We start from the raw sequence: 20587 nt of genomic DNA, 5'->3' as shown, positions 1-20587 counted from the left end.
AAAAAAAAAAGTCATGCATATAAATTTAATTTTTTTTTTTACATAAAATGATGTGTATTCTGGAAATGCTCTATCACATGTTTAAGTAAACCTAAGGGTAAAATAGGCTAAGCAGCTCTCACTATTACAGACATTTTATCTTAGGAAGTACTCCTGGCTAATGAAGAGGAAATGAAAAAAAAAAAAGTTACATGGGCCAAAATAAACATAGCACAATGAAAAAGAACTTTCTGGTAGAAAAGAAGAAGCTTAGAAAGGGAGGAAACCAGGGTTCAAAAAAACCCTTTCAAGCTTTCCTTTATGTTGTCTTTTTTTCTGTTTTCCAACTAAAAACACAATGAACCCTTTTTAAAAGCCCTAAAATGCTCAACTAGGCTAAATTTCCCATTCAACCTTTCTAACTAAATCTTTTTTTTTTTAATGTAAAGTTCGATGATTCATTAGTTGCATATAACACCCAGTGCATCAAGCAATACGTGCCCTCCTTACTACCCATCACCAGTCTATCCCATTCCCCCACCCCTCCCATCTGAAGCCTCAGTTTGTTTCTCAGAGTCCGTAGTCTCTCATGGTTCATTCCCCCTTCTGTTTACCCCCCCTTTCTTTATCCCTTTCTTCTCCTACCTATGGTTCCTCTCATCTATGGAACATACAAACTAGGAAGATCGGTAGGACATAAATTTTAAAAATCAGTTTTTAAAATGAGTTAGTAGAAAAGCATGGCTGGGCTGCAGCAAGATAAGAGTTTTATTGCCCAGAGGCTGAAAAATGAGTTAAGCAACAGCACCCCATGCTTGTAGACACCGGGACAGAGACCCGCACCTGCGGCTTGGGAATTCCTACAGCTTTTGGGGAAGAAATCTTCAGTTGCTGTTAAGTTTCAAAATACACGCACTCCAGGGGCTCCTGGGTGGCTCAGTCGTTATGCGTCTTCCTTCAGTTCAGGGCGTGATCCCAGCGTTCTGGGATCGAGCCTCGCGTGGGGCTTCCACTGGGAACCTGCTTCTTCCTCTCCCACTCCCCCTGCTTGTGTTCCCTCTCTCACTGGCTGTCTCTCTCTCTGTCAAAAAAACAAAAAAATCTCAAAATACACGCACTCCATGACCCAACGATCTCACCTTTGGCATTTATTCCGCAGGAAAACACCAACAGGCTTCACAGAGCTACGCGCTCACGCGTTCGTTGGCTTGCTTGCGTGCTTGCTTCCAGCGTTGTTTGAGGCAGCTAGACGCTGGAAACAACCTGAATGTCCAGCGGAAGACACAAGCGAAACTCGATGAAAAGAGAAGTGGTTAAATCAGCGGTGGCATATTCATTCTCTGGAATATTAAGTGGCAACTAAAGAGAATGGCTCAGATGTCTGCCCATGGCCTCTGTGGATCAACTCACGTATGGTTTGGTCTTTGTTTTTTCCAGCACTTAATTTTGTCCTTAATTTCCATTTCCTACGTCTGTGTTTTAATATAAATATTTCTGAAGAGGTACAGCCTTGAATATAATTTAAAATGACATAACATAACAAAATGGTCTGAGAAAAAAACTGTGTTTTTGTTTTTGATATTTTTGCAGAGGGGCCATCCCTGGAGCGGCTACGACGTGCAGAGGCCCACCGGGGCCTGGCAGCGTCCATTCTCAGCCTGGGGTCCGTCTTAGTCGCGTGAGTGCTGACTGTGGTTTCATTCTTTATGCAGTGAGCGTGGTTTAGGTGTTCTTCAGGGCGCATGTCAGATTTCACACCACATGAGTTCTGGCCCTGCACGTGAAATCGGTTTCCCCAAATCATAAAGTATTATTTCCAAATCATAATCATAATTCAGTTTTTTCTGGTACAGTGTTTAAAAAAAAAGGCAAAATCTTCATCAAAAAGGGAAAAATAAAACAAAGTGCATCACCTGGTGGAGAAATCTATCAAACCTTTGGGCCCCCAGCAACCCTTTCAGTTCTGTGATACCTATGCTAGTCTTAGCCTTTCTTTTTTTAAAATTTTTGAACCCTTTTATCCATTTCTCTCACCCATCCCTCACCTCTGGCAACCACCAATCTGTTCTCTGCACCTATGAGCTTAGTTTTCCTTTCTTTTTTCCTTTTAGATTTTACATATAAGTGAAATCAGACAGCATTTGTTTTCTCTGCCTTATTTCAGTTAGCATTAGGGTCCATCCATGTTGCTGCCAATGGCAAGATTTCCTTCTTCATGCCTGAGTAATATTCCATTATATATATATATGCCACATCTTCTTTNGGTCCATCCATGTTGCTGCCAATGGCAAGATTTCCTTCTTCATGCCTGAGTAATATTCCATTATATATATATGCCACATCTTCTTCATCCATTCATCTACCAACGCACACTTGGGTTGCTCCCATGTCTTGGCTATTGTGAATAATGATGCTATGGTGAGCATGGGAGGGCAGATGTGTTTTTGAGTTAGTGTTTTCATTTTCTTCAGATAAATACCCAGAAGTGGAACTACGGGGTCATATGGTAGTTCTCTTTCTAATTTTTTGAGGACCCTCAATAGTGGCTGCACCAATTTACAATCCCACCAGCATGCATGGGGTTCCCTTTTCTCCACATCCTCACTAGCACTTGTTGTATCTTGTCCTTTTTATAACTGCCATTCTGACAGGTCTTTTCATGTACCTGTTGGTCAATGTACAGTTAAATGAGAAGAAGACTTTCCTGGTCCATAGCGTGCTGCCATAAGTANACTTGTTGTATCTTGTCCTTTTTATAACTGCCATTCTGACAGGTCTTTTCATGTACCTGTTGGTCAATGTACTGTTAAATGAGAAGAAGAGTTTCCTGGTCCATAGTGTGCTGCCATAAGTNAATCTTGTCCTTTTTATAACTGCCATTCTGACAGGTCTTTTCATGTACCTGTTGGTCAATGTACAGTTAAATGAGAAGAAGACTTTCCTGGTCCATAGCGTGCTGCCATAAGTAAAAAAAAAAAAAATCTCATGTATATGTATATGTTTGCAGGAGCATGGAAACAGATGTGGGAGCATGCATAGGAAGCTGCCAACACAGGTTACCTTGGGGTGAGGAGTGTGTGTGTGTGTGATAAGAATAATTTAAAATCCTACAGTTATAATCCCAGCTCCAAGAGTCTAATTACACCTCAATCACAAAAGTAGAATGCAGTCATCAAAATTAAAAACTTTAGCTTATGAAGACAACATTTAGATAAGGAAAAGACAAGTCACAGACTAGAGAAACTATGTACTATTCATATGTGGTAAATGATTTATATCCAGAATATATAAAGAAATACAATTCAATAATAAAAAGAGAATCCAATTTTAAAATGAGCAAAAAACATGAACAATGCTTCACAAAATAAGGTACACGGAATACGTATACAAAAAGATCTCAACACCATTAGTTATCAGAAAAATGCAAATTATAACCATAGTGACATGTTGTTCTGCCCCCACCAAAATGGCTAAAATTAAAAAGACTGACAGTATCAAGTGCTGACAAGGATGTGGAGCACGAGGAACTCACACACCTTTCTTGGGAGTGAACAACGGTACAGCCACTTTGGAACAGTCTGGCAGTTTTTTGTGAACTTAAACATACACCCACCCAATGATTCAACAATGCCCCCCCACAAGGGAAATGAAAATGTGAGTCCACATAATGAACAAATTATACAAAAACATCTATAGCAGCCTTTCTCATGACAGCAACACCTGGAAAAAGGTCTTCACATCAACAAGTAAATGAACAAACAAAACATGGTCTGTTCATAGAATGGAATACTCCTGCCCAGAAAGGAACGCACAAGCCATACACGCAACAGGCTAGGAGTGTCACCTCTGTGATTTGGCTGGCGTGGAGCTGCTGGGCAAGTTTGGTCTGCGGTGAGGAGCCAGAATGCTGGGTGCCTAGGGAGTGGGCAGACACCACAGAGGCTTCCGGGGATGTAATGCTGTGTCCACTGGTTGCCAATTACCCAAGTGCACAGATTTGTCAAAGATCAGGAAATTGTTCACTTATGGCCTTTCATTCAATCACTGCACACAAATTTTACCTCAATCAAATCAAAGTAACAAACCTCAAAGATCAACATTTGGATTAATCTAGATGTGGAACCAAGGCAAAGCTGAGTCCATGGAGCTGCAGCAGAACAGGCTGAGACGCCCCAACCTGCACACCTCTACCCCCACAGGGGCCTGTGTCTGCAGGGCTCCGTCACCTGGGTTCTGAGCACTGTGCATTACGGGTCTGGATTTTCAGTGAATTTCTCAATATCTCTTTTCTCATTTTCTCCACGACCTCCCACCCCTGCCCCTCGGGGCTCCATGTGCTGGAGGCTCCTTAATCTCATGTTGTCCCACCCCTGCCCCACCTCTGACACCTTTGTCTGTCATAAACTTCCCCAGAGCAGGTGTCGAAAGGACATGGCAGCCAGCAGTTTCCAGGAAGCACGACCAGGGTGTGAGGCCAGGAGCAGAGGCCAGGAGGCAGGCTGGTGGCCACCATGGGCCTCTGGGCTCCATGCGCCGGGGCTCTGAGACTGGGAAGGTGCTGCTCAGGAGGGTGTTGCCCCCCAGCCCTTCCGACCCCGTGGGCAGAGACACAGGAGCTGCGAGTGCGCGGCAGGACGTGGCCACTGGAAGGGCTGCACGCTGATGGCTTCACCTCGCCTGTGACAGCTGGCTCCCTGCTCCCACCCCAGAGGCCAGGCCTGCACAGACTCCAAGCCACCAAACCGAGGGCAGTCAGCTGCTCCACATCACTTGCGGCCGCAAAGATGCCCCCACACCTGGCCTTCTGAGGGGCAAGATTCCTGCCCACACTTTCACATGAAGGAAAGGGGGGTCGTGAAGCAGGGGTGACACAGGCTGCACCCACCTACCAAGTGATGGTTGGGACCAGAACTCAAGTCCTGGACCCTATGTTCATGCTCTCCAAGGCCACCACCAAGGTCATATGTCCAAGCTCAGACCCACCCATTTCTGATGCAGCAAAACTGACTACAACTTCAGTGTACCCTCCTGTATGGAACATGCTGGATCACTAATTGTGCAAACACACCCTGAATGTGCATGTTAATCACTATCATGAGAACATATAGATCCTGTCCTCCCTCTATATTCCCATCAAGCAGAATTTGCAGAAGAACGGTTTTTTCAGCATTCAAGTTTACGGGCTCCCAAGGATGGCCAACCCGGACTGTCTGCCTTGTCATGAAGAGTGTCCAGGCGGCAGGCTTTGATCTCCCTGGAGTGCTGGCCCTGCAAGGAGGGAGGGGCTGCAGAGAGTCACTGGGCTCAGTTGCTGTACTATACAGGCTTGCTGCATGTAGGTCCCAGCAGTGGACACTTTGTCCTGATGGCCACTCCTAGGCTCTCCGTATGTAAGTTCCCCCACTAGACCTATGTCTCAATTACTGTCTCCAGAACTTTTCTCTGTCCTCGTGGGAGCATCACCCACCCTAGCCCTAGAGTCTGCTGTGCACACTCCCACACAGAGAAAAACAACCCTCTATTATCACCTCTGATGGAGAGGAACTGCCCTCCAGCTGGAGCCCATAACGTGATTTAATCCACTCCAGCGTCTGCACAGAGCTCCTGCCTTCATTACCTCGGCCCCAAACATCTGAGTAAATTAGTCATGGGGAAAGGCTGCGGGCTGCAGAGGTAATAAAACATATTGACACTGGCAAGAGTTAATTAAAGCTTTCACAAGAGTTTGCTCAAGGAGGGCCTTTGAGTTCAAGCCAAACCCCAAACGCATGGGGAAATTAATGAAATTCACACCTATCCCCAGCTGGGCCATCTAGATGGGGTACTAATAAGCCATTGACAATTAACGCGTTTACTCCTTCTTAAATATCTTAATTTGCAAAAGCGTAGTGTGAAAGACAGCATCCCCAGTCTGCAGACAGAGGCAAAGACGGTCTTAGAGATACACACTCGTTTTTTTACAGAACATTTTAGCTTTGGACAGAGAGGAAATAAAGAGAGCCAAGTAAGGTCATCAAGTGCTCCGGTTCATTCAGGTTGAATGATGATGCCTCTCCCTGGGGGCACAGCCAGGACCCCATCCCCAGACAATCAGTGGGGCCAGTGGACACCCAGGTAGAGAGGAGAGCCAAGGGAGCCACTAGGAGGATCTGGGCCAGCACCTGCAGACAAGGAGCCCACAAGGGACCCACACACAGGATGGGAGTGAGTCTCCACAGTGAAGGTGCCTGCCCCACCTCCCTGGACAGTAACCAGCTGTATTTGGGGCCACCAGGAGAGGGGTGGCATGGCCTCCCTTGGGGTAACAACTGAGGCACCCTCAGACCAGAAGCGTGTTTCCAGACCCATTCCAAAGGAACATCCAAGACTCTGTCTATCTGGTTATTTTAGGGATTAACTGTACCTCCAAGTTGCTGTGTCAGCTTAGACCAGCAATTCTCAAAGTGGGGACTGAGCTGTGTCAGGCATACTTGGGAGCTTGTAGGAAATGCACTACCTCCTGAATGAGAAGCCCTGAAGGAGTGCTGAGCCACTGGGTTCTAACAACTCCAGGGAGTTCTGACTCTCTTTCTTCTCAGTGCCTTTCTTTTGAATAGTCACACCCGGGAGGGCCTGCCATTGGGCCTCTGGCACAGAAGGGAACTTGGTTACAGCCAGAGTAGATGTAATGGGGAATTGTAGCAGGTAGTGAGTTTCCCATCTCCACGAGAGTTTAAACAGAGGCCAAACAGTCATTGGGCAGAGTGGAGTCCCCAGGATGCAACATGCACTGAAGCATGGCTTACTTTGTGATGACAAAAACAGTAAGACAAACTGATGTAAGGATAGATGCATCATAAAGCAAATGTAGAAAAAGTTAATTGTGCAGTGAATTAGGGGGTGGGTATGTGAGTGTCCACTGAATAATTCGTTCAACATTTCTGAAAATTTTATAATAAAATGTTGTGGGGGAAAAAATCAAGTGAAGAACTTACTGTAATAACCATCCTTTGATCCTGGATTGTGGTTGTCTTACACTAAGTCCTACTGCATGCAGTGTAAATCCAGCCAGCCGTAGGGTCGGATCAATACCAGAGGTGCTGGGAGGGAAACCCGTCAGCAGATGCCCCTGCAAGAGCAAAGATCACTAAAGATGGGACAAAGGTGAGGGAAGGGGTAAAAACCAACCCCGAAATTCTCCCACACAAAGGGGGCTTGTTCAAGAAGGACCAAATTAGAGTCCGAGAATTGTAATCTGGAGATTTTTCACAGGAACTACAGAAACTAATGGTAGAAGGAAAGCCATTGATATGTTATCCATGGTTCCATCAGCATCAAGCCAAATAAATGACACCCAAGAGTCACAGACGCCTGAAGGCACATAATTAATGCAGTAATAAATGAGTCACCAGACGCAGAGGGTGACTGAGGCAGAGACGCCATCCCTATCCATTTAAGTCAGCAATCGCTCCATGAAAAATGCAGAGAGTAAACACGGAGGCCAACCAGGGCCATGGGCCCCACCCCCACCCCCCGCCAGCGTGCGCAGTGGGTGGTCCGCCTGAGAACCGTGTGCAGACACAGCTGTGCAGGACGGTCTACCTGGATCTCCAGGAGCTTTTAAAATGCTCACTCCCTTGGGGCGCCTGGGTGGCTCAGTCGGTTAAGAGTCTGCCTTCAGCTCAGGTCATGATCTCAGGGTCCTGGGATCCAGCCCTGCATCGGGCTCCCTGCTCAGCAGGGAGTCTGCTTCTGCTGCTCCCTCTCCCTCTGCCACTCCTCCTGCTTGTTCTCTCTCTCTCATAAATTAAAAAAAATGTTAATAAAATGCTCATTCCCAGCTCCACAGAATGGGGTTTCACTGAGAAGCAAATAGGCTGCATTTTTACCAGTATGCAAGGCTACTCTGATAAGAAGCCACCATAAGAACCAAGAATCGCCCCGAAATTTACCTGTGCCAGAAGCAGGTGCTCTTGGGGTCCCACACACATCCCAGTGGCTCAGTGCTGACCAAATATCACTGCAGGCACCAAATCTGCCCAGGTATTCTCTCACCAGTCCTGAGACAGCGCTCAGGCCATGATCCTGCAGCTTCCTCTCCCTCCAGAGCACAGGTTCTGACCCCCAAGTGCCCAAAAAGAACTTGCTTATTAGTCCACCCTGATGCCGTGTCCCTTCCAGGCTGACCTGGGGTGGAAATAAGACCACCCAAACGAGAACAAGCAAAATCTACTTTTTCAGACTTTGTGATAGCAAGGGAGGTGAGCCACCATCTCCTGCAAGTGGCAGAGACTGGAACATAAGCCAGGGAGGGGGAGAGCTTAGTGTCGGGAAAAAGGGAAGGTTCCCCGTTGGTCTGAGGCTGCTGCAGGTCAGGCAGACGATTAGATGCAGGGCATCCCATGGGACTGGTTAGGGAAGCATATTTGTTTTCTTCTCTGGCTGATGCTAAGTTGGACACAGGGACAAAAATTAGGGAAGCTGGCAGTTACTGACCAAGCCTGACCGTTGGGCCAATTGCTACAGAGGTTGTGGTCTGGCTCCCTGGGCTGGTGTTGCAAGTTGTGGGTCAGAATTCTATTGTCACTGACGGTCTGGCTGCTTTCTGTCAAGTGTACGTGTCTCTCACTGTGATCGCCTCCCTGATATGCTGGGTACACTCCAACATTTGTCTCCGGGTCTGTTCCAGGGAGTCAGCACCTTCCCTGAAGGAGAAGGAGGAAGGCTGAGTGGCTTGTGACACAGCTGAACTGGGGGCATGTTCCCGAGGCCTCACCAGCTCGTGGCCTGCCACCTTGCAGGCCCTGAGGGTGCTCATCCAGTGGGGGGCCAGCCCCAAGCTGTGCGGCAATGAACAGAGGCATTCCTCCTCCTGACACACCTTGGGGCTAACGGCACTGTTCCCCAGAAATGCCCAGGCCCTGACCATGAGACCAGGTTGCGGATGTGATTAAGGACGGTGAGGTGGGGCAATTGTCCTGGTTAACCAGGTGATCTGTCAGTGTAATCACACGAATCCTTAAAGGGCAGAGAACCTGGCTTTGGTCAGAGACACAAGCAGAGGGAAGACAGGTCAGACAGACGCCTTCCCTCAGCAGTCAGCAGTCCCCATGTCCCTGGGACGGCACTGGGCTCCGGACACCAAGGCATCCTGCCTTGTGCCTTTTTTTCCTCACCCTCTCTGCTGCCAGCCTCTTCCAGGGATCGCCCAGCGTCCCAATTCCAAACCCCCAGAGCAGAGGCTACCCCAGCAGTCCTTGCACATGACAGCCCGATTCGAGGGGCTGCAGCTCATGGGGGCGTCTCAGCAGGGCAGCGGGGGACAATTTAGGGTGAACACACCGTCAATCTACACACAGCCCTTGGCTCTCCAAGTGCCAGGTCATAGGCACACTGCTGTCACTGTTCTGCAGGGTGAGGTGAAATGGCCTTGCCGGTGACTGTAAAACAAAGTTCACTCTCAACACCACTACTCATGCCCCTAGGCTCAGGCAGCTCCAGGAATGACCCAAAGATCCAGAACTGTATTGGCTCCACTGTCCCCAGCTATAGCCCCACGGAAGCAGCATGAGTGTCCTAGCAAAGAGCACCCCAACTCCTGCACGCCACGCCCTTGCTGGCGCTCTTCTTCAGCTCTTGCCCCCTCCTTTCCTTCCAAGAGTGCTCCTACCTCATCATCAGAACCCGACTTCACTATCCCTTCTATGGAGACAGTGCCTCCCTCCCGTTATGGACGAGTTCCCGGGGAGCGAGTGAGGTGGCGCTGAGTGAGCCGGAGCCTGGTGGGGGCACAGCTGGAACTCGGGAGCAGCAATGGGCATGCGGAGATGTCCTGCCATGAGCCAAGGGGGTGAAGGCTGCGCCTGGGGAAGGGTGGGACCCTGGCACAGCTGGCTTTCTTCAGCCAAGGACCGCCCTCCCAGGGCGGGGGGAGTGAGGGCCTTGGTCCTGCCTTGGGGCCCAGGGCCCTGCGCCCATGGAGCAGCTCGGGCAGAGCAAGTCTCTCCACCCCTGCTCTTGCTGGGCAGAGCTGGCTACCCCAGTGGCACGTCCTCCCTTCCAGATGAGCTCCTTAGGACCAAGCCCAGGCCTCGGACACCTTCGGGACGGGCACAGATGGCTCTGCAAACAGAGCTCTGGTCTCCAGACATCCTGCTGGATCTGACTGAGGGAGGGCCGCCTGCTTCAGAATGCTCACGCATAACTTAATGTCATGAGTCACCGTCGCAGCAACACAGCCAGGTGAAGGGTCCAGTCCCCACACAGGTGAGCATGTATCAGGGCTTCTGGGGACAGTTACCCACAAAACGTAAGGGTCAGAGTAGCAAAGAAAACACCTCCCATCCTATCAGTGCCAGGTTCTTCTCCTGCTCTGGTGACCAAACCAGAACCCTGGGGCTGGCCAGCGTGGGCGGCTGATGAGGCCGACCCACCAGGGCTCTGAACTCCGAAGCCCCAAGCTAAGAGCTCCCCCGCCACTCCACCCAGGGGAATCATGTGGAAAGAGCTGGCAGCTCTGTCCTACAAAGTTCACCAGGCTACAGACAGGTAAGGGCTGCTGGATTTGGGAAGTAACATACAGAATGCCCAGTTAAATTTGAATTTCTCATGCATGCCCCATGCCATATTTAGGGTATACTTTTACTAATAATTCACTTGTTATTCCTCTGACATTCAAATTTAGCTTGGTGTCCTGTATTTTAACTGGAACCCTTAGGTAACAAGATGTTAGAAGACATGCCAGGCCTTTAAGTCACCTCCACGCAGAGGCCACAGCACTGGCAACAGGGAAGGCAGGTTGTGTCCAGCCTCCAAGAACCAAGTCCACTTCAGTGTGCTGAAAACTGGCCATGCTTGTGCACCTGAATTCAGTTCCACCCTTTGATCTGGGCTTCCACCCCCTTGGAAAGTTCCTCGGTTCTGATAAACAGCATCACCAGCTTCCACACATTCCCAGATCAGCTGGCCACTGGCAGGCACATACCCTTGATACCAACCCAGCCACAAACCTGCTTCCCATCTGTGTCAGCTGGGGCCCTCTCATGTTGAGGGGGGAAAAACCTTGAAAATCCCACGTGAATGGTCTTATGTGGTAAGGCATTTTATGAGAACTGAAAACCGGAAAGTCTAGCAGTATGTGAGCTTCAGGATGGGTTTGATTCAGGAGTCGCCATGGCTGAATCTCTACAATTCTCCCCTCTCATGGCTTCCTCCTCAGCCTGCCCTCATGTACCAAGACACCTTCTGGCCCTGGGGGCTATATACTGCTTTTTTCATCCAATGGAGGAATAGAGAAGGAATGAGAGGGAGCAGGATGGAGGAATGAGAGAGAGCTGTTCCTCCCTCAATTATAGAAAATGAGTCCTTCACTGGACTCCGATTGAGCCACCTTCAGTCACTTGCCCTCCTGAACTAACTGAGTTGACATGGGCCAGTCAGAACCCACTCCCTGAGCTGGGGTGGTGTTAGCCTCTCTGGAACCCCTTGGCTACACAGCCAGCATGCCTACTGCCCTCCTGCCCAGCCCTGGCCGTGCCCAACTTGATGGCAACAAGCAGCACCTTCACTGGGTAGATATAGTCAGGGAGAGAGGGTCCCTTTCAAAGAGATTTAGACCTGAACCTTTCCTGGATTCACTTGAGGCAGACAACTTGCCCACATCAATGTATCCCCTCCACGTGCTCTTCTTATGATGTGACAGTGACACTGTCTTCCTGAGAGTCAGGTTTGTCTCCTGGCCTCTGAATCTAGGTGGTCTGTGGTTAAGGCAGAAGCAACACAGTGCTCATTTCTTGGATCATAGCGCCAGCGTGTGGGTAAAATTCTCCTCACATTCCCTACAGCCCTGGAGAAAGGTGTAAACTGCTTTCTCTGGGAACGGAGAAATACAAAGACAAAAAAGTGTCTTGTAGCCTCATCGCTCAGATAACCACCATTGACTCCAAAAAGGAAAGTACAAGCAGAACATAAGGGTATCAGAAACAAACAAAAAGAAAAAACAACGAAAAAGAACTTAAAGGTATCAGAAGCCCGTCAGGTAGTCCTCTCCAGGGGCACCAGGGTTCTGTTTCTGCCAGACAAAACGATCTCTCACTCGCACAACACACCAACACTCCTGAGGCCAGCACTCCCTGCTCTACGAGGCTTTGTGACTTTTCCACTAACCGTCTCTCTGAATGGTGTAGCAGCACGGCTGCCCTTCTCCATCTGTCTCAGGCTGGGGACCACCATCAGAGACCCCCATTGCCAAACTGGTGTCTGTAGGCTGACCAGAGCTCAGGAGTCACTTCCCGCCCATCCCAGCGGGGCTGAGCCAACGTGGCTGTCACAGGTGCCCCAGGGCCAGGCACTGGACCCAGCAGGGAAAGGGTAGAGGACAACAGCAAGGACCCAGAAGTCAGAGCCACACTGCCAGGGCCTGGACCCCTTCTCCGCAGAACTTCCTGCAACTTGTCACCCTCTCTGTGCCTCAGTTTCCTCTCTGTACAGTGATGGGACAGGGATGAAGTAAAGAAGTAGTCATAACATGCTGAGAAATTACCTAACACAGAGTTAATGCTGTCAACACGCTCCCTCTCACTGTTATCATTTCCATCACTAACTGAGGGAGCCCTGGGACCCGGCTGTGGCTGAGACAGGCAGCATAAGGCAGGGAAGCTCAGGATTTGGAAACAGCAGGGTGGTTCAGATGTTCCTTTGGCTTCTCAGCTGTGTGGCCAGGTACCTGGGGACAGCACAGTGTTAGAACTGGATGATTCCATCATCTGAGCCCCTGGGCACAAATGCAAACTGGGCCCAGGACAGGCACTCAACCATGAAGCCAGTGCCCCCCACCACCCCGTGGTGTCCCTTCCCCAGCCGCTCAGAGCTCCACTCCCCAGGATCCTAGCCTGCACCGTGGGACTCTCCCTCTCCCACCTCACTACTCACCCCCAAGCCCCTGCATCCCTCTCACCTTCAGCCTCTCCTCCGTGAGGCTGGGCCTCCCAGAATCCCAGCCCCTGGGGTGAGGGCCGTGGACTGACAGAGGACATTGGGTGCAAAAACAGAAAGTTGCCTTTTCTGCGATTAAATGAACTTGCTCAGGTCACAGGGTGTAAAAATGTGAGCCCAGAATCCACCCAAACTGGCCTTCTGACCCCACACTCGTTCTCACCTCCGTGGAAACAAACAGATGTGCCAAGGAACATCAAATGTCAGATCTCGAAAGTATCCCAAAGATGCCTTCCAGCTCTTCCTTCTGGATGACGCTGTGGCCTTCAACTGTGTCCTCTACAATGCCAGGACTCTGGAATGTTCCCAGCGTAATGTCCCTGTGTTGCTGAGCAGGTGAATCTGCAGGAGGCCTCCTCTGCTGGAAAGAACATTGTGGAAGGTCCTGGTAACCTTAAAAATAAAAGTCCCGTAACTTAACAGCAAAAATGGGTTTATTCAGGAATAGCAGAGCATTCCCACTTGGGACATGCAAGCTACTGCAAGACCATAGGCAAGTCCAATGAAGCGAGGAACATTATTTTATGGGGAAGAAGGAGGAAGTCGGGAGTGGTTATTTGGAACCAAAGTCTACTGGAGAGAGCAAGAGTTCAGGGTGATGACAATTTCTCATTGGCTGACTTGCAGGGGTAGTAGATTTCTTGCAGGAGATGCATGAACATCTTTTCCCTGCTGGGGCCTGTAACTGATGATTTTTTTCCTGCCAAGGACTCTTCTGTTGGGGGTAATTGACAACTCTTCCTGTAATTGGGGTTGAGTGGTAGGACTCCCCCTTCCAGCCTCCCCACCCCATTTTAGTGAGGTTTCCTTTATTGATTTTCACAGTCCAGACCTCAGGCTGAGCCTCGGAGCTGGTGTCAAGCCCAGCACTAGAATAAGCATGCTGTGTGATCTTAGGCAAGTGATTTTTCCCTCCCTGAACCTCAGCCTTCTCATCTGTAGTGGGGACGCTGATACCCATCTTAAAGACAATACCCATCTTACGATGGCAATTCACTGAGCCAATTTGCTAATGTGTATGAGGAGGTGATCAACACACAGAAGCTCTTTTGATTATTTCCATCCACTCAACACACCAACCCCAGGCACTCTCAGACCTTTCCTGCCTCTGCCTGGCACCCCCGCTCTCCAGAGTTCTGGATCAGCTGACCTCCCAGAGTGTAGGGAGAAGGTCACTTGGCTACTGGTCTGGCAGCTGTGAGCAAACAAACCTTTGCCATGTTTTTCAAGGGATGTGGCTTTTACAACCATGTAAGTGCTCGGCAGGCACCGTCTCTTCATCCTTCCACAGATTCTATGAGTTGCACGTTGCATTGCCCCTGGTCTGCAGGTGAGACACAGGCCTCGGGAGCTCCCTTCACACCAGCTGAGATTGGACCCTCACAAACCACAAAGAGCCCAGCTTGTGCCCTTTGTGCACATGAGATTCTCAAGGCTCAGAGAGCCTGAAGTCATTTTTTTTAGGACATTCTCACTCCCTTGCTAGCCTTAAGAAGGCCAGCGGCCAGGTTGGGAGGTCCACATAGCTGGAAACTAAGGGTGGCCAACAAGCATGTGAGCTTGAAAGGGGATCCTTCCCCAGTTGAACCCTCAAATGAGACTGGGCCCCAGCTGGCACCTGCACTGTATATAGCCTGGGGAAGACCTGAAGCAGAGAACCCGACTAAGCTGTGCTCAATCCTGACCCACAATTATTGTGAGACGGTAAATGTGTGTTTCAAGCTGTAAAGGGTGTCGCTGTTTGTTTATGCAGCAGTAGATAAGTAATCCAATAGCTAGAGGCATGTCATTGGATTTTGCTTGCAAATGCAAAGAGAGCCACAGTGGAGGTAACAAGCCAGACTCCCTGAGAGCAGGGCCTGCCCAGAAGTTCACACCATCTGTGCCAAGATGTACCCTCTGCAATTTGAATTGTCTGTGAGGCTGCCAGCTGTGTCCCATGTGGCAGGAAGGTGGGACGTCGGAGAGTTGGGGAAACTGGGTCACCCAGGGGCCATGCCCCCTAAGCTCCACCTCCCTCTTTCTATCCCAGTGGGAAGCAAGGAAGAGCTCCCAGGAGATCCTGGGAGAGAGGGACCCAAACCTAAGTCCCCACCAATGTCTGTACTTCTTCAAATTAGACGGACAGCACTTCCTGCCCACCCAGCCAAAGATACTAGGCTCCCCAGCTGTGCAGGCTAGGCCTTAGAGGTCCTGGCTCAGAGGTTCTAGCAAAACTAGATTCCACGGCCTCGCACCCAGCAGAGGGATAGATCTGGGGCCGTAGCCACATCTGCTCCGGAGGTGAAGAGCACACGGCCTGGGCTTCACCAAGCCAGGCTTCCCTGGCTGGCCCCATACCCCTCCCACATCCATTCACCCCAGGGAACTCATGCATGAGCTCTGCTTTATGAGCAGTTGGTGGGCAAAGCTGCGTTCTTCACATGGTGGGATGATACGGCCAAGCCCAGCAGGGGGTGCCATGTGGAGGCCAGAGGATGTCACGCACACCAGTTAGACAAGAAGAGAGGAGGGGGGACAAAATGGGTTCAATCAGTGCTTCCCAGACGTTAGAGGCCAAAAATTCTCCTGGAGAGCTTGTGAAAACAGATTCCTGGGCCCCATTCACAGAGAATCTGATTCAGAAGGTCTGGGGTGGGGCCTGAGCGTCTGCATTTCCCTCAGGTTCCCAGGGACTCCAGTTCCAGGGACCGCACTTCCAGGAGCAAGGGGCTGAAGGATGGATGATGATGAATGGATGAACGGGACTCAGCAGAGAGCCTGTCACCCCTGCATCAGTTCCAGCAGGCCTTGGATGGGACAGAAATAGTGCATGTAACACACATACACACGGCCACACACAAGCACATGCACACAGAGACACATATGTATACCAAGCCTTTCATCCAGACTCACAGAAACACACATGGACACACAGACACATGTGAATATACAGACACACGAGCAGAGACACAGACATACAAATGATACACACTTACACACACAGACACCTGTAGCTACAGACATGTATACAAATGCATCAGTCAGGGCTCTCCAGAGAAACAGAACCAATAGGGTGTGGGGGGGAGAGGTTCTGTCCATGTGTGTAAAGAGATTTATTATAAGGAATTGGCTCGTATGATTATGGAGGCTGAGAAATCCAGACCCAGGAAAACTGGTGGTATAAGTTCCAGTCGGAATCTGAGTCCTAAGGCAGGAGAAGACTAATGCTCCAGCTGAAGACAGTCACACAAATAGAAAATTCTTTCTTCTTCAGCCTTTTAGTCTACCCAAGCCTTCAACTGATTGGGCAAGGCCCACCACATTGTGGAGGGGAATCTGCTTTACTCAGTCCACTGGTTCAAAAGCTAATCGAAGGTGAGGCTCACAGAGTTGCCTGAGGTCACACAGTGGTGAGTGGAGGAGCTGGGGCTTAAAACCAGACAGCCAGGCTTGAGGGCCATGTTCTCATCACATGGATGACCCAGCAGATCTGGGACCCAGTCAATCAGCAGCGCCCCATCGCCCCTGGCAGAGCCAGAGCTGAAGGGACCCTTAACGATGCACCTCACAGCTTGGGTCTTGAGGCATCTCAGGGCACGGTGGACCATGCCCAAGCTAGAAGGCACCCTCACCCCCGTTAGAGGGCTGAGCGTCCCATGGCTGAGGCCAGTGGGACCCTCGTTTCTGGTGGAAATTCGCAGGACTCTTGGTTCATAGGCTGGTTAAGCTTCAGACAGAGAGATCTCCAGGGTCCTCTAACCCAGGCAGCCAGGGTCGGGGGCCAAGGCAAGAAAGACAGAGGCAGGAAAGGGCAGGGGCCCAGGGACCACAAGTCACCTCAAGTGCTAGGAGAGCACAGCCCCAAGTTCAGGATTGCAGGGGTTGGGATGTCCTGAGTCCAGGGCAACTCTCAGTGTGGGTGCACGGAGTCTGCGCTGGGCTGAATCCCCAGCAGGGCATGGGGTAGACAGTGACTCCCCTGCCAGGGTGGTGTCTGCCCCGAACCCCCACACCAGGGCACAGTTTGAGGATCCAGAGGTAGGATTTGGAGGTGCTGATGGACGAGGAGGCTGAGGCACTGGGGAGCCTGTCCCCTGAGTCCCTCCAAGCCCAGTCTGAGGGTCAGGCACTGGGGAGGTACAGACGACTTTACAGAGAAGAGGGCCTCTGTCTGCCCTCCAGAGAGCAGAGAAAGGTGCCACAGGGACGAGTGAGAGAGCCGGGCTCACAGGTGCCGGAACAGGGCACGGGAGTGAAAATGGACCAGATGAGAGAAACTCCTGAAGTCCAGACCTTGGGCTGGTGCCAGGTGGGTGCGGGTGGGGAGCCACTGACAATCTGAGAGCAGGCAGAGATGGCATCACAGTGGAGTTTGGGGAGGTGCAGCTGACTGTGAAGGGACCTGAGGGGACAGGTGAGGCTGGAAGCAGGGTGACCAGTAGGGACACCACAGGGCTGTCCTGGGAAAGGACACTGAGGCGGGTCCTAGGCAATGCTGTGGAGGTGGAGGAGAGGGGCTGCCTGCACCACAGCCCCAGCCTCCCACAGAGCCCGTGGAGGGAAGCTGCCTCGTGAGGCTGTCTCCGTGGACCTCAGGAGGCATGGCCCAGTGGGGGGCAGTCAGGAGATGCCAGGGCTGCCTGCCCAGTGAGGCCCGGGGAGCTCCAACTCTGCATCTCCTGGACACTCAGCAAAGGCTCCTGGGGGACCATCGACCTAGACACCCTGGCTCCCAAAGGGGACAGCTGAGGGGTCTGGCTGCCACCCACACAGCAGACTGTCACCCAGAGACACAAATCCCACCCACCTCCCTCTGATCCTTCTAACCACCCCCCAATTGTGGCCCAGGAAGAGAGCCCAGAGCTGTGGCCCGGGGTCAAGTCCAGCCCCTCCCTGGCCACCCGACCTTTCCAAACGGTGGTTTCATGTTCTCAAGATATGGGGCGGCACAGCAGCCTCAGAGCGTTTGTGAGCCATGCCTGCATGCGGTGCGTGCTGCAGGTGTGATGACCCCCGCCCACCCCTCAGTCTACCCAGCTGCAACACAGCTCCGTCTCCAAACCCCGACAGACTTCTCTGCTGGAAAGTGCACGACCTGCCCAGCTGCTCCAGCTCCAGGCTCTGTACTGCTCTTTCCTCCTGCAGGAACGCCCTCCGTTCCTTGTTTGCCTGGACAGCATGCGTGAATCTTTGGGGCTCTCCCCGAACCCCAAACAGAAACGGCTTCTCCTCCTCCAAGCCCCCTGGTACTGTGTCCCCCTCATCCGTATCACCACCTCCACCTCAGTGGGTTTCAAGCATTTACACTCTGCTTAGTTAGTTCATGAACAAGTGAAAGACATATTCCAGCCATAGTGTGCAATAGAACCTTCCAGAAACACGGCCATGCCACCCTTGGGATCAAAGGCTAAGAAGGTTTGGCTCATTGCCTATCTTGGGAAGGTTTTCTGTATGTCTGCTTTGTGTTGAATATTCTCCACCACCTCACTAACTCAACTAGAACTTGGGCTGGGTCCAGACAGATCATCCTATCAAGCTGTAATATTTTTAAATGCAAAAGATCAATTTATATGTTAATTATACTGGAATTAGAATTAAAATTTTTTAATTTAAAAAATAAAAACAAAACAAAAAACAAAACAAAACAAAAAAACAAAAGCTAATCACATCCAGAAACACCCTCACAGGCAAACGCAGAAATAATGTTTAACCAAATATCTAGGCCAATATCTGTGACCCAGTCAAGTTGACACATAAAATTAACCATCACAACATATACACACAAGCACACACTCAAACAGACTTGTGCTAAATGCACATAAGCACATACATACTCTCCTTTTGTGCACAATCAGAACAACACACTTATGCGCGTTCATACTCCAACATATGCAAAAACTGAAAGACAGGCTCGTGGATGCACACACATACACACAGAGAACAAACAGACACAGACATATACATTTATACACATGCACATGCACACTTTTCCCCCGGAGAAGCCTGAAACAATGCTGAGGACAGCCCCTTCGCCGTGGCCTCTGTGATTTAACAGGACCCGCTTGTGCCTTGCCCTGAGGCACCAGGCTGGTGACCATCACCCACATTCACAGACAATAGGGCTGGGGCTCAGAGAAGATGCAGTAACGGGGCAAGTCTCAAAACCACTCTGAGCCTCCCCCAGTGCTTCTGAAAGGGAGGATAACCCACAACACTAACAATAAGCAGTTGTGGCAACCTGCCAGTTGAGTTGAGCAAAGACACCAGTGCCTTACACCCGGCCCCTCCTCCAGCCCAACCCCCTGCTGGGGATGAACACCGAAAATGGCACATGTGGTCAGGGCACAGAGCCTAGTGCAGAGACGCCTCCTTGGGGCCCTGGTGTCGTGGCCACTGACAGCCAGAGGGTGAGTGTCCGGGACCAACAAGCCCAGGAGAACGTGGGGGCATGTACAGCAGCCACGATTTATTGAATGCCACCAGCAGTATGCACTGTACCAAACATGCTTTGCTAATCGCAGGTCTCACGACAAATCTCTGAGTAACCAGGAACCTAGGAGGTCCTAAGAGTCTACATGGCTTGCCGGAGTCACAGACCCAGATCTCCCTACCTGAAAGCCACTGTGCCCCAGCAGGACCCATCTGGGGAAGGCTCAGGCATCTCCTTCCTCTTGCCAGGGTAGTCCCAAAGTCTGGGGGGTGCCCCTGCAGCTAAGACCATACAATGTGCTCTATCCCAGCCCTGAGCATTCACACTAAGGAAGTCCCCAAACCCTCGCCACAACCATCGGGGGAAACTGAGGCACGGAGAGGCAGTCCCTCACTCAAGGTCCCCCAAGTGCTAAAAGGCAGAGCCGAATTCAGACAAATTCAAGATATGTGCTCCAGAGACCCCACTCTAACGGCTGGGTTGGGCATGCAAATAGAAACCTCTGGGTCTCCTTCTGTTCTGGAAAACTTCACTTCTTCCTTCACTTTTGCCAGTGTGGAGCCAAAGCTGGGAAGTTGATCACTTAGCCAGCAAACACTGCTGCCTGCCGATTTCCAGGTGCAGAAATCACCCAGAGGGAGCACGTTTCCTGGCGATGTCCATTCTGTGAAATTGCAGTCTGCACCCCATTTTCCTGTCCACTTCCTAAGGGGAGCTGCCCACTCACACCAGCAGAGACAGTCTCTTGCTGGGGGTCACAACACTGGAATCACGGGCCAGAGAAGCGTGCCCTTTGGTGAAGGAAACCCAGATGATTCTGCTTCTGAAAAATCCCCGCTGAATTTTTTTAAAGATGGATGGATGGATGGATGGATGGATGGATGGATGGATGGATTTGAGAGAGAGACAGCACAATCAGGGTGAGGAGCTGGGGGAGAGGGAGAAGCAGGATCATGACCTGATTCAAAGGCAGACTGTTAACCGATTGAGCCACACAGGCGCGGCCCCCCTCCCCCGCTAATTTTTTAGTTCAATGCCTCTTCCATGTATATTTCGAGGGTAGAACATCGCAGAGGTTTTGTTCACAGCTCTCATTTCTTTTCCTCCTCCCCTTGCAAATAATCGCTGTTTGGAAACTTGTGTAAAGGAAGCGGTTGACTTTGTAGCCCATACATATGCAGGTGAGGAGCTTCTGGTCAAAATGATTCAGCAAGAAACCATCAC

General features: G+C 50.6%; 1 long non-coding RNA gene across 2 annotated transcripts in view; it reads right to left on the bottom strand.

Annotated features, from left to right (window-relative positions):
• Positions 1-14141, bottom strand: part of LOC117802658 — a 24500-nt gene extending 10359 nt beyond the window's left edge. For both annotated transcript variants that reach the window (XR_004626061.1, XR_004626062.1), the window contains exons 1-4: positions 13115-14141; positions 12500-12682; positions 6954-7087; positions 1119-1242 (exon numbers count right to left, since the gene is read on the bottom strand). This is a non-coding gene — a long non-coding RNA (uncharacterized LOC117802658). The remainder of the gene's footprint in view (positions 1-1118; positions 1243-6953; positions 7088-12499; positions 12683-13114) is intronic.
• Between the last annotated feature and the right edge of the window lie 6446 nt (positions 14142-20587).

This window comes from Ailuropoda melanoleuca, chromosome 6 (assembly GCF_002007445.2).
Source record: "Ailuropoda melanoleuca isolate Jingjing chromosome 6, ASM200744v2, whole genome shotgun sequence".
Lineage (NCBI taxonomy): Eukaryota > Metazoa > Chordata > Mammalia > Carnivora > Ursidae > Ailuropoda > Ailuropoda melanoleuca.
This window is presented reverse-complemented; position numbering and strand designations above follow the sequence as displayed.